The sequence below is a fragment of the Staurois parvus genome, unplaced genomic scaffold (assembly GCF_062004578.1).
Source record: "Staurois parvus isolate SC_StPar_1 unplaced genomic scaffold, SC_StPar_1.0 ptg000104l, whole genome shotgun sequence".
Classification (NCBI taxonomy): domain Eukaryota; kingdom Metazoa; phylum Chordata; class Amphibia; order Anura; family Ranidae; genus Staurois; species Staurois parvus.
Window position 1 is genome coordinate 10,745,608 of NW_028317900.1, and position 16,814 is coordinate 10,762,421.

Genomic DNA, 16,814 nt, shown 5'->3' on the forward strand with positions numbered 1-16,814 from the left:
GTCAGACTTTATTAGACATTGGCAAAGGAAATAACATCAATAAAGTACGGAAAAACATCTTCAATCCTCCCTTTAAACAGGCTGCAAATAAAAGGGACAGCTTTGTTATACTGTTAACGTGGAGCGTCGTTCTCTTCCATTATTAATGTTATCTCGACTGGGAAGGAATTGTTGCTGTGTGTTAATATTTCACATTATATGATAACGTGTTTTGTAGTCAAGCTCTTTATACGAAGAACAGCTTGTAAAATTAAAGAACCCAAAGCAGGAGAAATGCTGTAAAAATGGTTCAGTGTGATACAAGCCTACATGTGACCCTTCCTCCACCTCGCAGACAACAAAACCCCTGGAGTGGGTGTCAGGATGACTTGTGCACAGTCTACCTGGTGGCATGGGAGAGTTCCAGCCTCCTGCTGCGTGCACGTCTCCATGGAAAGGCTGCTCGATCATACAACACCTAACAGACCTCGTATCAGCTGCTCGTTCCTGCAACGTTCGTAAGCTGCTGTCCATCAGGAAAAGTAATTAGTGGGTTTATTATGTATGGAAGCGGCAGCCTATCACCGAATCCTCACGTTGAATAGCTTCTGTAATGCACTTGTCTGTGCCTTCCGCCTGGTGCTGTCCACGCTGCTGCTGCTGCTGCTTTTCAGGGATTTGCCCATGTACACTCTGCACTTCCAAGAAAGAAAGGAAAAAAGAGGAAGCACATCATCTGTGCCTGAGAGCTACCTCCAGCGCCAGGGTAGGCAACCTTAAAGAATGTGGGAAAAGTTCAAGAAGAACTGTGCTCACCCCTCTGACAATGACATCAATCTTGTGACAAATGCATTTTCTCCTTATAACCAATTTCGTGCTAGAACTGCTGGCTCCACATTTTATCCACATTGACCGGCTATTTAGTTGGGAAGCCAGAAATAAGGAAAATCAGGGGAGGGAAGCAGCACATTCCAGGAGCATTATGTGTTTGATGAAATTTTAATGTGTCCTGAACGTGATAATGTGGGGTCAATGCTTATTCTTTTTATCATAATAAAACATACAGGTCTGGATTTTTCAATGGATTTAGGACTCTGCTAACAGCAGGAAAACCTTTTACACAGGATTCTTGACAGGCAACTCTGGAAGCAAAAAAAAAAAAGACAATTAACAAAACCCTAAACCAGGCAGAGAGAATGTGCAACTACAAGGAGTGGGATGCTGAGAAACAAGAAAGAGAGTGAATGTGCAGGAGCCATTGTGAGAACTCACCGCTTACCTGCGACATCGCTGCACCGGCTGTCAGGAACAAGACAAATGAACTGCAATCCGCATCCTTTAGGGTAAGTTGGATTTTCATACTTTGATGTGTTCGTTTTTGGAGAAGCCTGGGGCCGTGGAAACTGAAAATCTGCACTTACAACCAGAGCGTGCTTTCAAAGCAATGTACTATATATACGATGCTAACTTATTCAGCTCATTTAGACATGTGAATAGCTTCCAGCTTATTGGATTTACTAAACTGCACAAAGTAAGCACAGACTGTTCCCTAAACAATTGTGTCTCACTGAGACAGCAGCAGCATCTCCTCCTTACACACACAAAATCAAATTGTGTGATGTAATAAAAACTTGGAACGCAGACTCTGCTAGTGTTCTGTGCCTAGGACTTTATTACTACTTTTATGGGCTTTATGTATTAACTGATGTCTGCATAATCCTGACAACTAAAGAGATCTAACAACAACAAGAATTCTAGTATTTTCGTATTTTTAAGGCTACTTTCACACTGCTACATTGCAAAAACACGCTAAAAACACATATGCATTTTTGCTGCGTTTCCAGTGCATTTTTCACCTATGTGTCTCCAAAAATGCAACCATGGGTACATTTTTGATGCGTTTTTGCTGTGTTTTCCATTGTGGGCTCACACTTCTGCGGTACGGCATATCACGTGATTCACACAGGAACCACATGCGAATTCTGTGCATGTACGACTTCAGCTATACATGTTGTATGGCTCAAACTGCACCGCATCCACACCAAAAAGGTGCAGGACTCTTTTTTTTGTCCGCACTAGAATCGGATCACATGGGTATTCACACCTATGCGATCCGACTCTGCACATCGCACTAGGTTTTGCGAACTAATTTTGGGGTGTTGTTGACATAACATACACACCCACAGCAGTTCAAATGAATGGGGTGGAATAATGATGCGGTACGGCATATCGCATGGGATTCACACAGGAACCACATGCGAATTCTGTGCGGTACGATTTCAGCTATACATGTTGTATGGCTCAAACTGCACCGCATCCACACCAAAAAGGTGCAGGACCCTTTTTTTTGTCCGCACTACAATCGGATCGCATGAGTATTCACACCTATGCGATCCGACTCTGCACATCGCACCGCGTTTTGCGAACCGATTTTGGGGTGTTGTTGACATAACATACACACCCACAGCAGTTTGCATGAATGGGGTGGAATAATGATGCGGTACGGCATATCGCATGTGATTCACACAGGAACCGCATGCGAATTCTGTGCGGTACGATTTCAGCTATACATGTTGTATGGCTCAAATTGCACCGCATCCACACCAAAAAGGTGCAGGACCCTTTTTTTGTCCGCACTAGAATCGGATCGCATGGGTATTCACACCTATGCGATCCGATTCTGCACATCGCACCGCATTTTGCGAACCGATTTTGGGGTGTTGTTGACATAACATACACACCCACAGCGGTTCGCATGAACGGGGTGGAATTATGATGCGGTGTGGAATTCGCACAGAAACCGGTGCAAATTCCGCACCGTATCACTGTGAACCCATTTTTGGTGTTTTTTTTTTTTTACAGCACCAAAATTTCAGCAAGCAGGAGTTTGAAAAACACAATGGACCCGCAACTAACCAGTGTGAAAAGTTCCATAGGATTTAACAGTCATGTTTTTCTTCTGCTTTTTTTAACGCAGAAACAGAAGAAAAATAGATCAGTCTGAAAGCAGCCTAACAGATGAGGAAGAAAAACAGATCGGTGTGAAAGCAGCCTTACAAATGAGGAAGGGACATCGAATGTTGTGTAGCTTGTACCCAGCATTATTTGTTTGCCCATGGGGCTTTAAACAAGGCACATCACCAACATACAGATGAATTACATAATTACTGAATAGTCCAAGGGGCAAACAAATATTATAGGGTACCTGTTCAACAGGGATAATGGCACATCACTATGTGCATCAGATCTCAACAAAATTTGTCGTAGTGTATTGATAGCTTGTCCTAGAAAAAAAGAAGTGATGTTTGGAGGTTCAGGTGTAATGGATGAATACACAATGCATTTTGAAAAACTGGAGTTTTATGATGCACCATTCTAATGATGGAGCGTATAATTACCTTAAAATAAAATGAGTAAAACACTAAAACTTAGTGACATGCTCCCAGAGGAATGAGTTAAATGCAACGTCTTTCATTTAGAAGCAGGGGTAGCTGTGAGCTGGGGGAAGAACACAAGCAGCAGACAGAAAGCCGGTGAGCGGTGTGCTTTACTCAATCTGAAAGCCAGGTTTTATGCTTTTGGCGTGACAACCAGAGACTTTCCTTCCCCCATTTAAAATTTTAATGAAGATGTTAAAAGCATCCAAGCAGAGGCTGCCAGGTCTCGAGTGATGTCATTCATACAGATGTGTGACACTGCACCCAGGCAAAGCTTAGAATCTGACCCCAGTGGAACATCCCAGGGGAACATGCTTGTGACGTTACAATGATCCAAATGCCACAGAGCTCCGTGTGCAGCTACCGTGTGCATATCCTATGTGCACTTAAACATAAGGAATGAATCAAGTCCCCTCACAAGGGGCATTATAATAACATGAACATTGATTGTTTTGCTGCAGGATAACTAAACATACCCAATTTATTTATGGAAACATACCAGCACTCTATTGTCCTAGATAGATATCAGCAAGGGATTTATAATTGTTTTTAATGAATTTCACGTTAAATAAAATCTGCTTTTGAATGTATAAATGAAGGATGTAATTATGTAAAAATAGTTTTGCTGGGGTATGCAAAGATGTTCTTTGTTTAATATTGACAAATGCATTATGCCAATCAGATAAATAGGTGGAAGTGTTGTTACAATAACATCACAGATATTGATGTACACTAGGGTAAGGCTGGGAAAAGGAGGAGATGTCACTACTGACAGCTTGTAGGTAGTGCCACCACTGACACTTTTGGTGTGAGGAGGGATATGATGCTCTATTCTAATGGAAATCCCTGCTATTTCTGTCTAGAGGATCAAATAGGTCAATGGTTTTTAATATAGGTCAAAGTAGCCATCTGTGCTTGAGGTGTTAACAGGAGGACAATGAAGTTCTGATTTGAACACTGATTTTAAAGAAGGGGTCAAGTTTAGTATAAGGTGGAAATTCTAGGTACTTGTATTCAGCAATTAATTTGAAGGATCAGTACATGAGACCTGCACTATGCCCCGGAGGATTATACTACAATACCTTGTGGCACTTAAACTTTTTTTAGCTGGACTTTAATCATCATTGCAATCTTTCTGATTCTCCAAGAATAAGCTATCTGTATTATGAAGGGCTTCCAGGTATTCTAGCAGGTCTGGTTTCTGATGTGTATGAATGCAATTTTTGAGGTGAGGTCATTATATCAGACTGGCCCCACAAGCCTTTAAGGGTGGGTTGATGTTACACATTCAAATTCAAACTGGAGCATTTCTGTAAAATTATTTAATGCATTAAAAAACTATTAATTGCAATGAGATGATATAAATGTAATCTAGCACAGGAAATTCAGAACCCAGAGTACCTGGCTGTGTAATTATATTTTGGTTCAGAGACATATCCCTTTCATGGCTACAAACTATTTACACTTTAGCATTTGTAACACAATCAAGCATTAAAGGACAAACATCATAAATGTATGTACTGAACCTGCTGCTGTGGTGACTACAGGTTAATCATTTATCTGTCAATCTTCTCTGTCAGCATTGTAGGAGTTAATAAGCATCTTCTTGGAAAGTCATGGTAAAGTGTCTGAACTGCATGTTTTTCGCATGTCAAAAATAGATTTATTTTTCCTGCATTGCCTGTTTACCAGAAGAGCGATTCATTCTAACTCCTGATAACATGTTGGGAAATGAAATGCTTCCATCCTGATTAGCTATTTTTATGGTAGCAGATGGCTTGTTGAATGCTGCGAAGTCCACTTCTGGATTTCATAGCCATTTCCCTGCTTTATGGATAAATGTCTACCACAGAAAAGATTGAAGGTCATAAAAAGGAAGAGGTGAGACCCAGTGGTGATGATATCTGAAAACAGGAGCAAACATAGTGGTTTGGATTGTGGCATCCAGTCAAGGTTTTGTTCTCATACTGGTACAGCTACAACATGAGCAGGGGTGGACTGACCATTTGGAAACTCGGGCACTGCCCGAGGGCCCGGGGTCAGTAGGGGGCCCCGTGAGATGCCCCTGGTACCTTTTTCATTGGCTTTTTTGAGTTTGGGCAAGGACACAGGGGCCCCATGATCCCTATTGCTCGGAGGCCCCATGAGTTGTCAGTCCGCCCCTGAACATGAGTTCAGTTTTCATGTGCAAACACGCCATTCTTCCCTACCAAAATGCTACGTTAAAGCAGAACAAAAGTCCTGCTGTGACAAACTGCAAGGAGCTAGAATATTTTGTCAAACAAGACATGAGAAGTCTCTATTTCTTTTTCTATGTACTATACACTGCACAGTTTATATCCCAGCTTGTTCTTGGTAAGCCAAGAATAGAGCCGTGTATGGGTGGCCATGAGGCCCTTGTGCGCATGCATCTTCAGTTGTTGTCCAATTGCGGATGAGATCCACCATAGGACCAAGAAGAAGCAGCAGGGGTGGTGCAGACAGAGCAGGAATTAGCGGCTGAACCTGTCACCACTGGACGGTGAGGGTACCCTGATAAATAAGTGTGCCATTTTGTGCCCACAGGCCCTATGCAGAATTTAGCTCCGCCATAAGTCACTTTGGCCCTGGTTTTATGAAGATGTAATCAAGTGTCCTGCAGTGATGGCAACTTATGTGCTGAGCCTCCAAATATGGTTTAGGTACACAAGGATGCTTCTAGTGGCCTCCACATACCTCAGTCCACATTTTGGAGCAGTATGGCTCACTGATGCCCTCCTCAGATACATACATGAAATTAAGCTGTTTGGAAATTTCAATGTAAACTGATCCAGTGTCAGGGCATGGCTGCTGCTACAACCCATTTAATTCCACCAATACCAAAAACACATGAAAGCCTCTATGAAAAAGTGTTCAAAGTGACTCTGTGACCAGCTAGCAAGAATTAAAAAACATTCCTTTGAGAAGAAGACTTTTAATACTGAACCTGAAAACTCTTCAGCATTTGCACTTCCCTGTGTTTTAGATGCCTGGTCCCCCTCTGTGGATCCTTCTGTTGCAGTGATGCAGGGGTCTGCAGGAGGAACTGCAGAGTGCATGGGGAGGGGGGGGCTGGCATGCGACACACCTGGAAGTGTTTGATGCAGAAGATTCTCCACTATATGAAATTCGCTAAGTCTGTGACCCTGTCAGCTTCCTCCCACCCAACTTCCAAAAATGGAAAAATCAAAGGAGCCAGGCAGAAAATTGTTGGTCAAAAAGCAAACAGTGATAATCAGAAGCAGCCGCTATTCGGGTATTCTGACAAACGCCGGCTGCGGCACTGTTACAAACAACAGTAGACAGTTGATGTAGACAATAAAGAAAACGGCATGGCTCACAATCCATAGGCATCTTCCATTTGCTTTGCCAGATAGAAACAATCAGTATCCTAAATTAGTTATTACCCTGCTCTCATTACTATAGGCAGCAAGTTGAAGGGATCTTCTGTGTTAGCAGCCGTTTTATCAGACAGCATTTGTCTTAGTTCGTAAAGACGTAAGTACCTTAATAGCTTGCTAGAATTTTTGAGGAACAATTTCATTTAATTCTGCAGGGAGAGATAGCTCTGGTTTTAGCCAAGTCTAAACAGAATAAACGCAATCAAGAAGAAAACTGTCTATGTCATACAGCTCTATTACCCTTTAGTCAATAAAGGATTTATAAAAAATAAAAGTCTGCTTTTTACGTCTTACTACATTACAATACAATAAGACTGTGCAAAAGAATAAGATGTACTGGGATCATAACAAAGTGCTTCAGGTCCAATATGATTCACTTCCCAGGGGTACGCTGGAATCCTATAATATACATTGTACTGTCGTATCACACCAGGCTAAAGCAGTGACATCTGAAATCAGTTTTAACATTTATCCCCTAGAGGTGCTATTATTTGCAGTAGGTGTTCCACTGACATCTCTGTGCCTGGCTTTCTATCCTGGCATGCTGATGGCTTCACATTATGAGAACACGGACAAGAGCAAGTCACAAACACAGTTCATCTAAACTCTTCTATTGTCAAATGTAATTTTCCTTGTTTGTGGTGAAAGCTATTGATGTGTGTGAGGAAATTCAACTCAACAAGTCTACCAGCCATATAACCCCACCATTTAACAAGATGTCAGTGTAGTACCATTACCATGTATGGTTTCTACATAAAATAAAAAAACAATAATAAAGCTACTAGTGCTTTGATATTTTTGTCTGAATTTATTTAGAAAGTGCAGACAATATTTGTGTCACACTAACAGCTTGTTAAATAATGGAGTTAATGTCCAACTGTATCTTCTAGAAACAAAAAACCAAGGGTTCTGAAAATGATCACTTGTAAAGGCTGAAAGCACTAATAAAACCAAAACCAAAAATGTGATATATTGCAGCTTACTAATCATTAGACGTGATGGCTGCATCAGCTTTCTTTTTTAGGCTTTTATCCCTCTGTTGTCACCTGGTAATCTGGCCAGTACACATTCCCTGTATTAGGTGCCCCCACTCTGGATGAATGGGGCACCTTTTGGACAGCAACACCATCAGTCTTGGGGGAAGAGAGTGTTAAGTGTACTAGCAGATTTAAATACACTAACAAACTGAGACCAATCTCCAGATAATAATTTCTAAGCAGTTACAGCTAGTTTCTTTTTTTGGAATAAAGAATTTACATAAATAAATAAAAGCTGATCATTGTAAGCACTCCTGTTACTAATAAATGCTTTGTCTCAACCCTCTAACTGCTAAATCTGCAGGACAGCCTGTTCTGTTCAAAAATAAACAGAATTACTGGCCAGATCAATAAAAGTAAGTCTAAAAAAGAAAACTAATGCAGCCATCACATCTAAGAATTGGTAAGCTGCAATATAATAAATATTTGCTTTTAGGTTTACTCCCACTTTAATACTTTGATTCTGGAAGTAATATCCAGTCCTTTGGCCAAGCCTACAGGATTTTGTGTGAAATTTAAATCTAGCACTCTTGCTGCTGAAGTCCCACCCATGCGGATGTCAAAGTTAGATCTCCTCAATCAGCACTACTTATGCTCCCTGGCAGGTGGGTCAACTGAAGATAGACCTCTACTTTCACACAGAGCACAGTAGTCTCTGTAGCCTACGTCATGGCCACAAGACTTTGCAAAACCACTGGAAGTTACTTGCATTGTCCCAAAAGTAAGCCAATAATTTATTTCAGAGCCCTATGTTTAACTATTCATTGTTTCTGAAATATGCAGTTGGACATTAAAATGATTGGTATACAGTTAAAAGGGAGTTCTAGCTTTTATTGTATTGTTAATTAAAAAAGTGCCAGAACTGCCATATTGTATTTGTATTTTGTTAAAGCTGAACTCCAACTTTAACAAAACTCATGTCCCTCCCATGAGTTGTGTCTGGACAGTGAATGTAGAAAAAGTGCACCGGTGAGTTCTTCTCTCTGCCACTCCACTTTCTCCTCCTAACACCATGGTCCATTTGACATTATCACTGCAGTGAAACTGACTAGGTCCTTATGCTATTCCTTGCTCTCCCAGTCTGCTGTGCATTGCAAGAGGCCGATACCAAATTAGATTCTAGTACTTGCGCCACTTGTATGTAAAATTGCATTTTAATGAAGTATTAATGGACACAGAGCTGCAATAATTTGTGCATTCAATATCTGTCTCCAGTTCGATGTTAAGTAATAAAGCAATGACAAGATATAGGACTAGAAAATGGCTACTGTAGTCTGTAGACCTTAAATCAAGCCTACTTTAGTCTGGTGGTTACTGTCTCTCATGTTCTTCTTTGTCTGGAAGCATGAGATGTTTAGAAGCTATAAACGTTGCTGCTGGCTAGCACACTGATTTGTTAATGATCTGTGAGAGATCATTGAATGATCACTGAATGGTAACAAGTTTAGTAGCAATAGGGGTCAAATTTAATGATGCTCTGTATTAAGTCTGTCTCAAGCTACCTACCTACAACCAAGCAAGAAAAAGACAAACCTATGAATGTAATAAAAACTTGCAAATTTGATCTGCGAATACCCAGATGCTATGTGAGTCATTAATGAATCCCTAAAGAACCAAATGCTGTATTAACAGGTTTGTTAAGCACTATCTGACAGATTATTGCCACAGTATTATGCAACAGGTATAGAGAGAAAAGCCAGCAGCCTGTAGCAACCAATAATACATAAAAACTGTTTTGTTTTAATAAGATTTTGATGGGAGTTTTATGGCTCATTTTGGGGGTAAAGGTAGCATTAAATCTGCATTCTGAAGTACCTGTTATACATTACAGAAGCCTTTCTCAACCTTTTAAACTCAAAGGATCCCTTGAAATAATTTTCCTTTCTCTGGGAACCCCTGCTAATAATTATTATATCTACAGCTGTTGGCACATTAGCATGATGGTTATCAGGGAAAATGCTCCTTACATTTGTAGTCACTGGCGAGAATCCCACCTTTTATTATTATTATGTGCCATCAACTCAAGTCTGAGTTCTAGAGTCTTGATGAGTTCTAAAAAGAAGTCAGCTTTGGGCTATTCTGGTGAGATCCTCCAGTGTCATCCCCGCAACTGTAGTCAATGTGTCTAGCCACCTAGTAGTTGGTCTCCCTCTTTGCCTGGTTACTTCGATCTTCCCAACATTAATTCCTTCTCCAGTGGTCTCTCTCTTCTGACAGTGTGACCAAAATATGACAGTTACAACTTAATTTGAGCTTCTAGTGATCTCTTCCGAAATTGATCTTAGTTCTATGGGCTGTCCACGGCATACACAAAATTATTCTCCAGCAAAAAAAGATCAAATGAGTTAATCTTTTTATCATGTTTCCATTGAGTCCATCTTTCACAACTGTAATTAACAACTGAGAAAATGAATGCATGGACAAGTCTGATCTTTGTTTTCAGGAGGCTAAAAAAAATCACTAGTTGATAAAGGCTGAGCAACAGCCAACGTATTGGGCCAAACCCAACAGTTGGGGGTTCTTCAAGAAAGGTATGGTTGGTGCAACCATGGAGTCAAGGTTGGTTAGAAGAAGGGTGTAGGGTTTGCCACTGGGGATCTGAGATTTACACAGCTCTTCCACAAGGGACAGCCCTGTATAACGCGAACAGGAAACCAGTTTTTTATTTACATCGAACGGTAAATGGTCATTTGGAAGAATGTTCATTACATTTGTGGTCATTCGGAAGAACCCCTCCATTACAGATAGCTAAAGGATCATTGGTATCAGTGGTTACTTACAGCTCGGGAAACCCCTAGCAATCTCTGGAGGAAACATAGTGTTCCACAGAACCTTGGTTGAGAAAGGCTGCATTAAAGTGTAACTAAAGCCAAAGCATTTCTTTTTAGATTTGAGTGGAAAAGGATTGAAATCTTATCAGGTTTTTATTACTTTCTATGACAATGCTGGGAAAATTTACTCTTTCTATTTGTCCTTGTGTCCATTATCTCCAGGAAAGAAAGTGAAGGGAAATCCAACATTTTACAGCTTTTACCAAAGCTTCATATATTCGTTGGTCTTGGTGAATTTGAAAAATTTTGCATTTTTTTCTCAGAGATTGTTATATATTTTGAGTGGATTTGATCATGGATTTGATTATGTGATGTCATCTGAAAGAAATTAATTAATTTGTTTATAGCATTATAACTTTTTTGTTTTATTCATTAACACTCATTACTATGTCCATAAAGAGTTTAATATACTGTACATCCGAATCTCCAAAAATCAAATTATTCTCCGAAAATCGATTTGTTATGAAACGCACATGTCTGGAAAAGAAGTGAAATCTTACAATGTGGACACCTGTCCTATTGACTACTGTCAAGGGGATTTCTTCTCACTTTTTAAAGAGATTTCTGTTTACTTCACTCTAAAAAACCTCCACCCCGCAAAAAAAAGCTATAAAGGTATAGTAGAAAAAGCCTTTTAAGGTACTCAGTACTAGTGAAGTACACACTCTAGAATTATTCAATTACTTTTTAATATTACTATATATTATTTACAGATATTTAAAAAAAGTACTGTACACAGGACATGACTGGAGATTTCTTCAAATAATTTTTTTATTTTTTTTTTACAAACGTACTTATTGTAGAATGTCTGTGGGTTACGGAAAACTCTAATATTATTTATAATATTATATACAAGTGGAACGGCATTACAGGATCCAGGGAGAAGGATGGTTGCTCAGCAGCAGCGTTGTGGTTCTGAGTTTAATCTTTACCAGGTTACTCACTACTACACTACCTAGAGTTTGCAGCTATGAATATCTCTGTGTTTGTGTCGGTTTCCTGCAAGTGTTCTTGATTCCCATCTCAACCTAAAAAAACAAGGCATGCAATGAAAATATAAATCCTTTCCATTATGTTTTTAGATGTACATATAAAAGAGATTAGTTTTGTGTAAGTGAGCTTATTAGGGTATGTACGTGATTTAATCACTGTGCTTTTTTGTGCATTAACTAAACTTTATTAATATCAATAATATTAAATATTATTAAATATTAAATCAATACATATGCATATGCAGGGGTATATTAAATCAATACATATGCAGATTCCTCTTCCTGTGATGTTGTACTACTATGGTCAGCATGACTCTCACAATGCAAGTTTATAAGTTTATTTATCAAGGAAGGTAAGTGAGGAATATTAAAAAAAAAGCCCCCTCTAGTGAAGATTCTACAAATGTTAATATTTAATATAATAGAAAAAATATGGGAAAACAGAATTATAAATGTCATATAAAAAATGATTTAAGGTAAGCAGTACAATACTAAAATATGGTCAATCAAAAAACACTACAATGGGACTGTGCAATTGGCAGCCCAAGATACCTTTTGCAGAATACAAGTCATCAGTTCAATGTAGAGTGGCAGCTGGGTGCCAAGTGCTAAAATGCTCTCTTCGTTCCAGCACTGGCTGTCGAGTGGAGTGAGCTCCTGCTCAACAGGTTTAATATAGTTTTGACCAGATAGAGGAGGGAGGAATCCATGAGAGAGCATGTGTTTAGAGAATTAACTACTAAACATCAGTGTTGGTGTTTGCTATAATAGCAATGGATACTATAGAAGGGGACAGGGATGGTGAAGAAGGAGGGATGGGGTTTTTAATATACCTGCTACTCCCCAGTGAAAAGGGGGGGTTATTATTGTACCCATTAACACCAGTAAAGGGGGATGGGGATTATTATTGGGCCCACTAACATCAGTGAAGGGGCAAGGGGGGGGGTTAATATTGCTTGCTCTGTGCCAAAAAAAAAGCCAGTAGTCGAAGATGAAAAGTGGAGGCCAGCAACGGAGGCCCTATATTTCACTTTGTATATTTTTCCTTTAACCATTGAGCCAATGGGCCTCCTTAAATCCCATAGAGTCACAAAGTTTTTTGTTTTGTTTCAGCGATCTCATGGTTTGCCCCCCTATATCTTTTAGTGTTTGTTTACCTCAATGTATTATACTTCAGTTTTTCAGTACAGATACGGCTTTAATTTGATAGCAAATTTGGATACCTATATTTTTATTTCCTTGGGTTTTAGGAAAGTAAATACCGGTAGTAGAAAATGTAGACAAAAAATGTGATTTCCTGTAATGTTTTTCCCCCAAGCAGCATTTTCATAACTGCGTACCCCAAGATATTTACCACAGACTATGATCAACAAAGTTTGCTGAATAAAATGATCACATTGGTAAATTTTTTATGTAACAAAGCAGAATGGTAAAGCTCAAGGTAAAGGTTTGAGGTTTACATTTATTGTAGCTTAAATCCCCTTTCAGTGCTATATTAGGACACATGCGAGGAATATACGGTTTGCATAAATTATATTATTAGCCTAACAGTAAGATAAGTTTAGGTTGGGATGACAAGGGTAAAAATTAGCATGATGGTGACTTTCTCACAGATTTGTGATCTCTAAACATTTGAAAGGCAGTGCATTCACTTACGTGAGCATTTGATGATTGTGCAATAAGAGCAAATGTCGTCCAGATCATCTGGCATCATTATGTATGTGTGTGTGTATGTATATATATTATATATATATATATATATATATATATATATATATATATATATAATAGCAAGGGGTACTGGGGTGGTTGGAAGGTCTATTGATGATGGCTGCTGTGGGATCTATTGTACTGGAGGGGATTTATTTTTGCATGGTGGTCTTCTGCTGCTAGGGAGGTCTGTTGTTGCTTATGGGGATCTATAATTGCTGGGGGGGGTGTTTCTTGAAGGGATCTATTCTTAAGGGAGGGGTCTATTGTATCTGGCTGGAGAGTCTGTTGATGCTGACTGCTGAGAGATCTGTTGTTGCTGCTGAGGGTCTACTGTTGCTAGGATGGCATTTTGTTGCGGGGGTCCATTGTTGCTGGGGGGGGTCTATTGCTGCTGGCTGTGGGGGTCTATTTTACTGCTTTTCTTGTTATCATTCACAAATAGCAACTCAAAATAATACTCTGCTCTGTCTATTCTAAAAATAACAGTACTGTGAGGTGGGTAGGGGCGTAAAGAAGGGACGGTGCTTGGAGGTTGGTGAGGGGGCACAGACAAGAAGTGACTCAGCAGGGGGAGTTCCTGCACCTATTCTCTGAGAAAAAAAGCCTTTTATATATACATATGCACACACAATATTTATTTATTTATTTATTTTAACTTACACTTGTTTTCCATAGGGGGGTCTTTATCTAGTTAGTTGAGACTAGATCCAGACCCCCCATGCGTATATATATTTCTGCAAAGAATACATTGGACAGAGTTTCAGCAGCTCTTCTTTAGCCTCTGTACTAGGAGGAAATTTGTGACGTCTCTGCATTAGGGTCTATTCACACCATGTATGCTGGGCAGTGTTGCCATATGGATAGACAAGACAATTTGCCTTCTGTCCTATTCTCTTAGATCACACCAAAATACAGCATTGGTGTGAGCTGAAAAATGTAGGAAGAGCTGCTTTGTTTACACAGTGCGGCGTGTTGGTGACACACTGCACTGCAACACACTGCCATGCATAAAGTTGAATGAAATGTCCTTTTGTGACATTTCATTAAAGTTATAAGAAACAAAAAGGTAAACTGCCTGATTGCCCCCACCATGCACAGTGCATACCAGCAGCAGTGCATTATACAGAATATAATGTGTGCCCGCTAGTGTGAATGCCTTTTAAAAAGCATATTTAAAGCCATTATGTATGTGAAACAAATTCTGTGCAACAACTCTAATTTAATTATGTGATAAACACAAAAGTATGTACTGTATATGAATTTGTGCTCCACTAAGGTAAAAAAAAATCATAAACATAAGAATTAAGACATGCGATATAAACATGAAACATAAACTTCAAAACTCATGTGTGCAAAATAGTGAACAGTCCCCAAAAGATCAAATTCCAAGTCCCCTCTTGAAAATCTTTTGACGATGTGTTCCCGATGACGTCATTATGAATAAATGCATTGGGCGGAACTCAGCGATCTCTGGGTAGACTTCTGTGTTTGGAGCTGCAGAGACTGGCATATCCTGCACCTTTGTTATATGGCCTTTTAATGGCATTACTTCTGCCATAATTCTTGTATATACTAGCGGTTGCTCTTATACATCATGTGAGTGTATTTTATATAATAAAATCTCTACTTTGAGCATCATGTCTGTTTTTTGCTTCCATGAGAGCCTGACCTTGAAATGTTGGTCCTAAAGGCTGGTTTGCTGATCAATCTAAGTAGCTCCATTTTTGGTGATTCCTGATGGCTGAAGAAATTGGAGAGCGTTTTCCAGTGTCAGATCCAACCTTGAATGCATATGACCTTTGTAGTGGGGTCAGTTTTGGCGGTGAACATATACCCCTTGGGGGGGGGGGGTTAGTGGAGGTTATTCACTTACTGATTAACAAGATTTCCAAGAAAGGACTTTATTTTGCAATTTGAACATTTGGGGACTGTTCACTATTATGCACATATGAGTTTTGAGTTTGCATTTCAATTTATGTTTCATGTTTATACTGTGGTGATTCTTATGTTTATAATATTTTAAGATATCAGCACAATCTCACATAATAGATTTTTAAAGTCAATCACTGAAATTTTTGATAAGTATTAACTTGTTAAAATAATTTTCTAAAGGAATTTTCAATATTTTTAGAAGCACATCTTTCAAAAAATTTTATTTTTATTTATTTCAGGATCTTATATAGCACCGTCAACTTACGCAGCGCTTAACACATATATATTGTACATTCACATCAGTCCCTAACCCTCAAGGGGCGTACAATCTAAGGTCCCTAACATACATTCATACATACACATACTAGGGCAAATTTAGACAGGATCCAATTAACCTACCAGCATGTATTTGGAGTGTGGGAGGAAACCGGAGTACCCGGAGGAAACCCACGCAGGCACAGGGAGAATATGTAAACTCCAGGCAAGTGGTGCCGTGGCTGGGATTCGAACCAACGACCCTAGTACTGCCAGGCGGAGATAGCATACCTGGTGAACTTGTAATAAACAGGCACTTCCAGTTACAGGGTAACTATCTGTTCATGTCTCCTAATTGTATTACTGTGTTGTCATCCTGTCAGGTTTTCCAATGGAAACTATGGTACAAGTGATGCACATGGCAAAAGCATGTACCACTGTTACCTTTAGGAGAAATGCCATGTAGCCACCACTGGAGTGCATGTACAGTTAGACTTGGTTCACATCTGTGCGGGTGGTGACGTTGCGGATCCGCATGAAAATCTGTGCAGTCGCACCACCCGCACAGAAGAATGCGGACCCACGGTGCCATTAATTCTAAATCGCATTGGAAACTGCAACCGCACTGGGAACCGAGGTTCCCGTGCAGAGCTACTGTTTCTCAAGAAGTGCAGGGACTTCTTCCCTGCGTGTCCCGGAGCATGGGAGTCTATTCAAATGAATGGGTTCTTGTGCCCACGCAAAACGCGGCCCGCACAGCCGCATACATGTGTATGAGGGCTAAGTAGATAGGAAGGGGGAGACTTACTAAAACAGGAGCACTCAGAATCTGGTGCAGCTAAGCGTAGTAACCAATCAGCTTCTAACTTCAGCTTGTTCAATTTAGCTTTGACAACAAAACCTGGAAGCTGATTGGTTTCTATGCAGAGCTGCACCAGATTTTGCATCATGAAATTATTGGAAATAAACCCTGAAATGTCTACAAAGATGCTGCAGGAGATCAGCAGAGCTGATATGCAAAAGATAAAGAGACAAAAGGTGAAAAATATAATGTATTAAAAAAAAAAACAATTGTTTACATGTTTATGATATACTGTGCTTTCAGTTAGGGCTTGTGTACTATAAATACATGGATCTGTCTGTTTCGCATATTACTGACTAATATGAACTACTACCATTTCTAATTTTTAAGAAAAAAAATCATAAAATAAGCGCTAAA

General features: G+C 39.6%; 1 protein-coding gene across 1 annotated transcript in view; it reads left to right on the forward strand.

The window, feature by feature from the left end:
- Nucleotides 1-260: 260 nt before the first annotated feature.
- The window catches only part of CHRM5 (cholinergic receptor muscarinic 5), a 278,926-nt gene continuing 262,372 nt past the window's right edge, over nucleotides 261-16,814 (forward strand). Inside the window, exon 1 of the mRNA XM_089671319.1 lies at nucleotides 261-1,322. The gene's annotated coding sequence lies outside the window, so the exon portion shown is untranslated. The remainder of the gene's footprint in view (nucleotides 1,323-16,814) is intronic.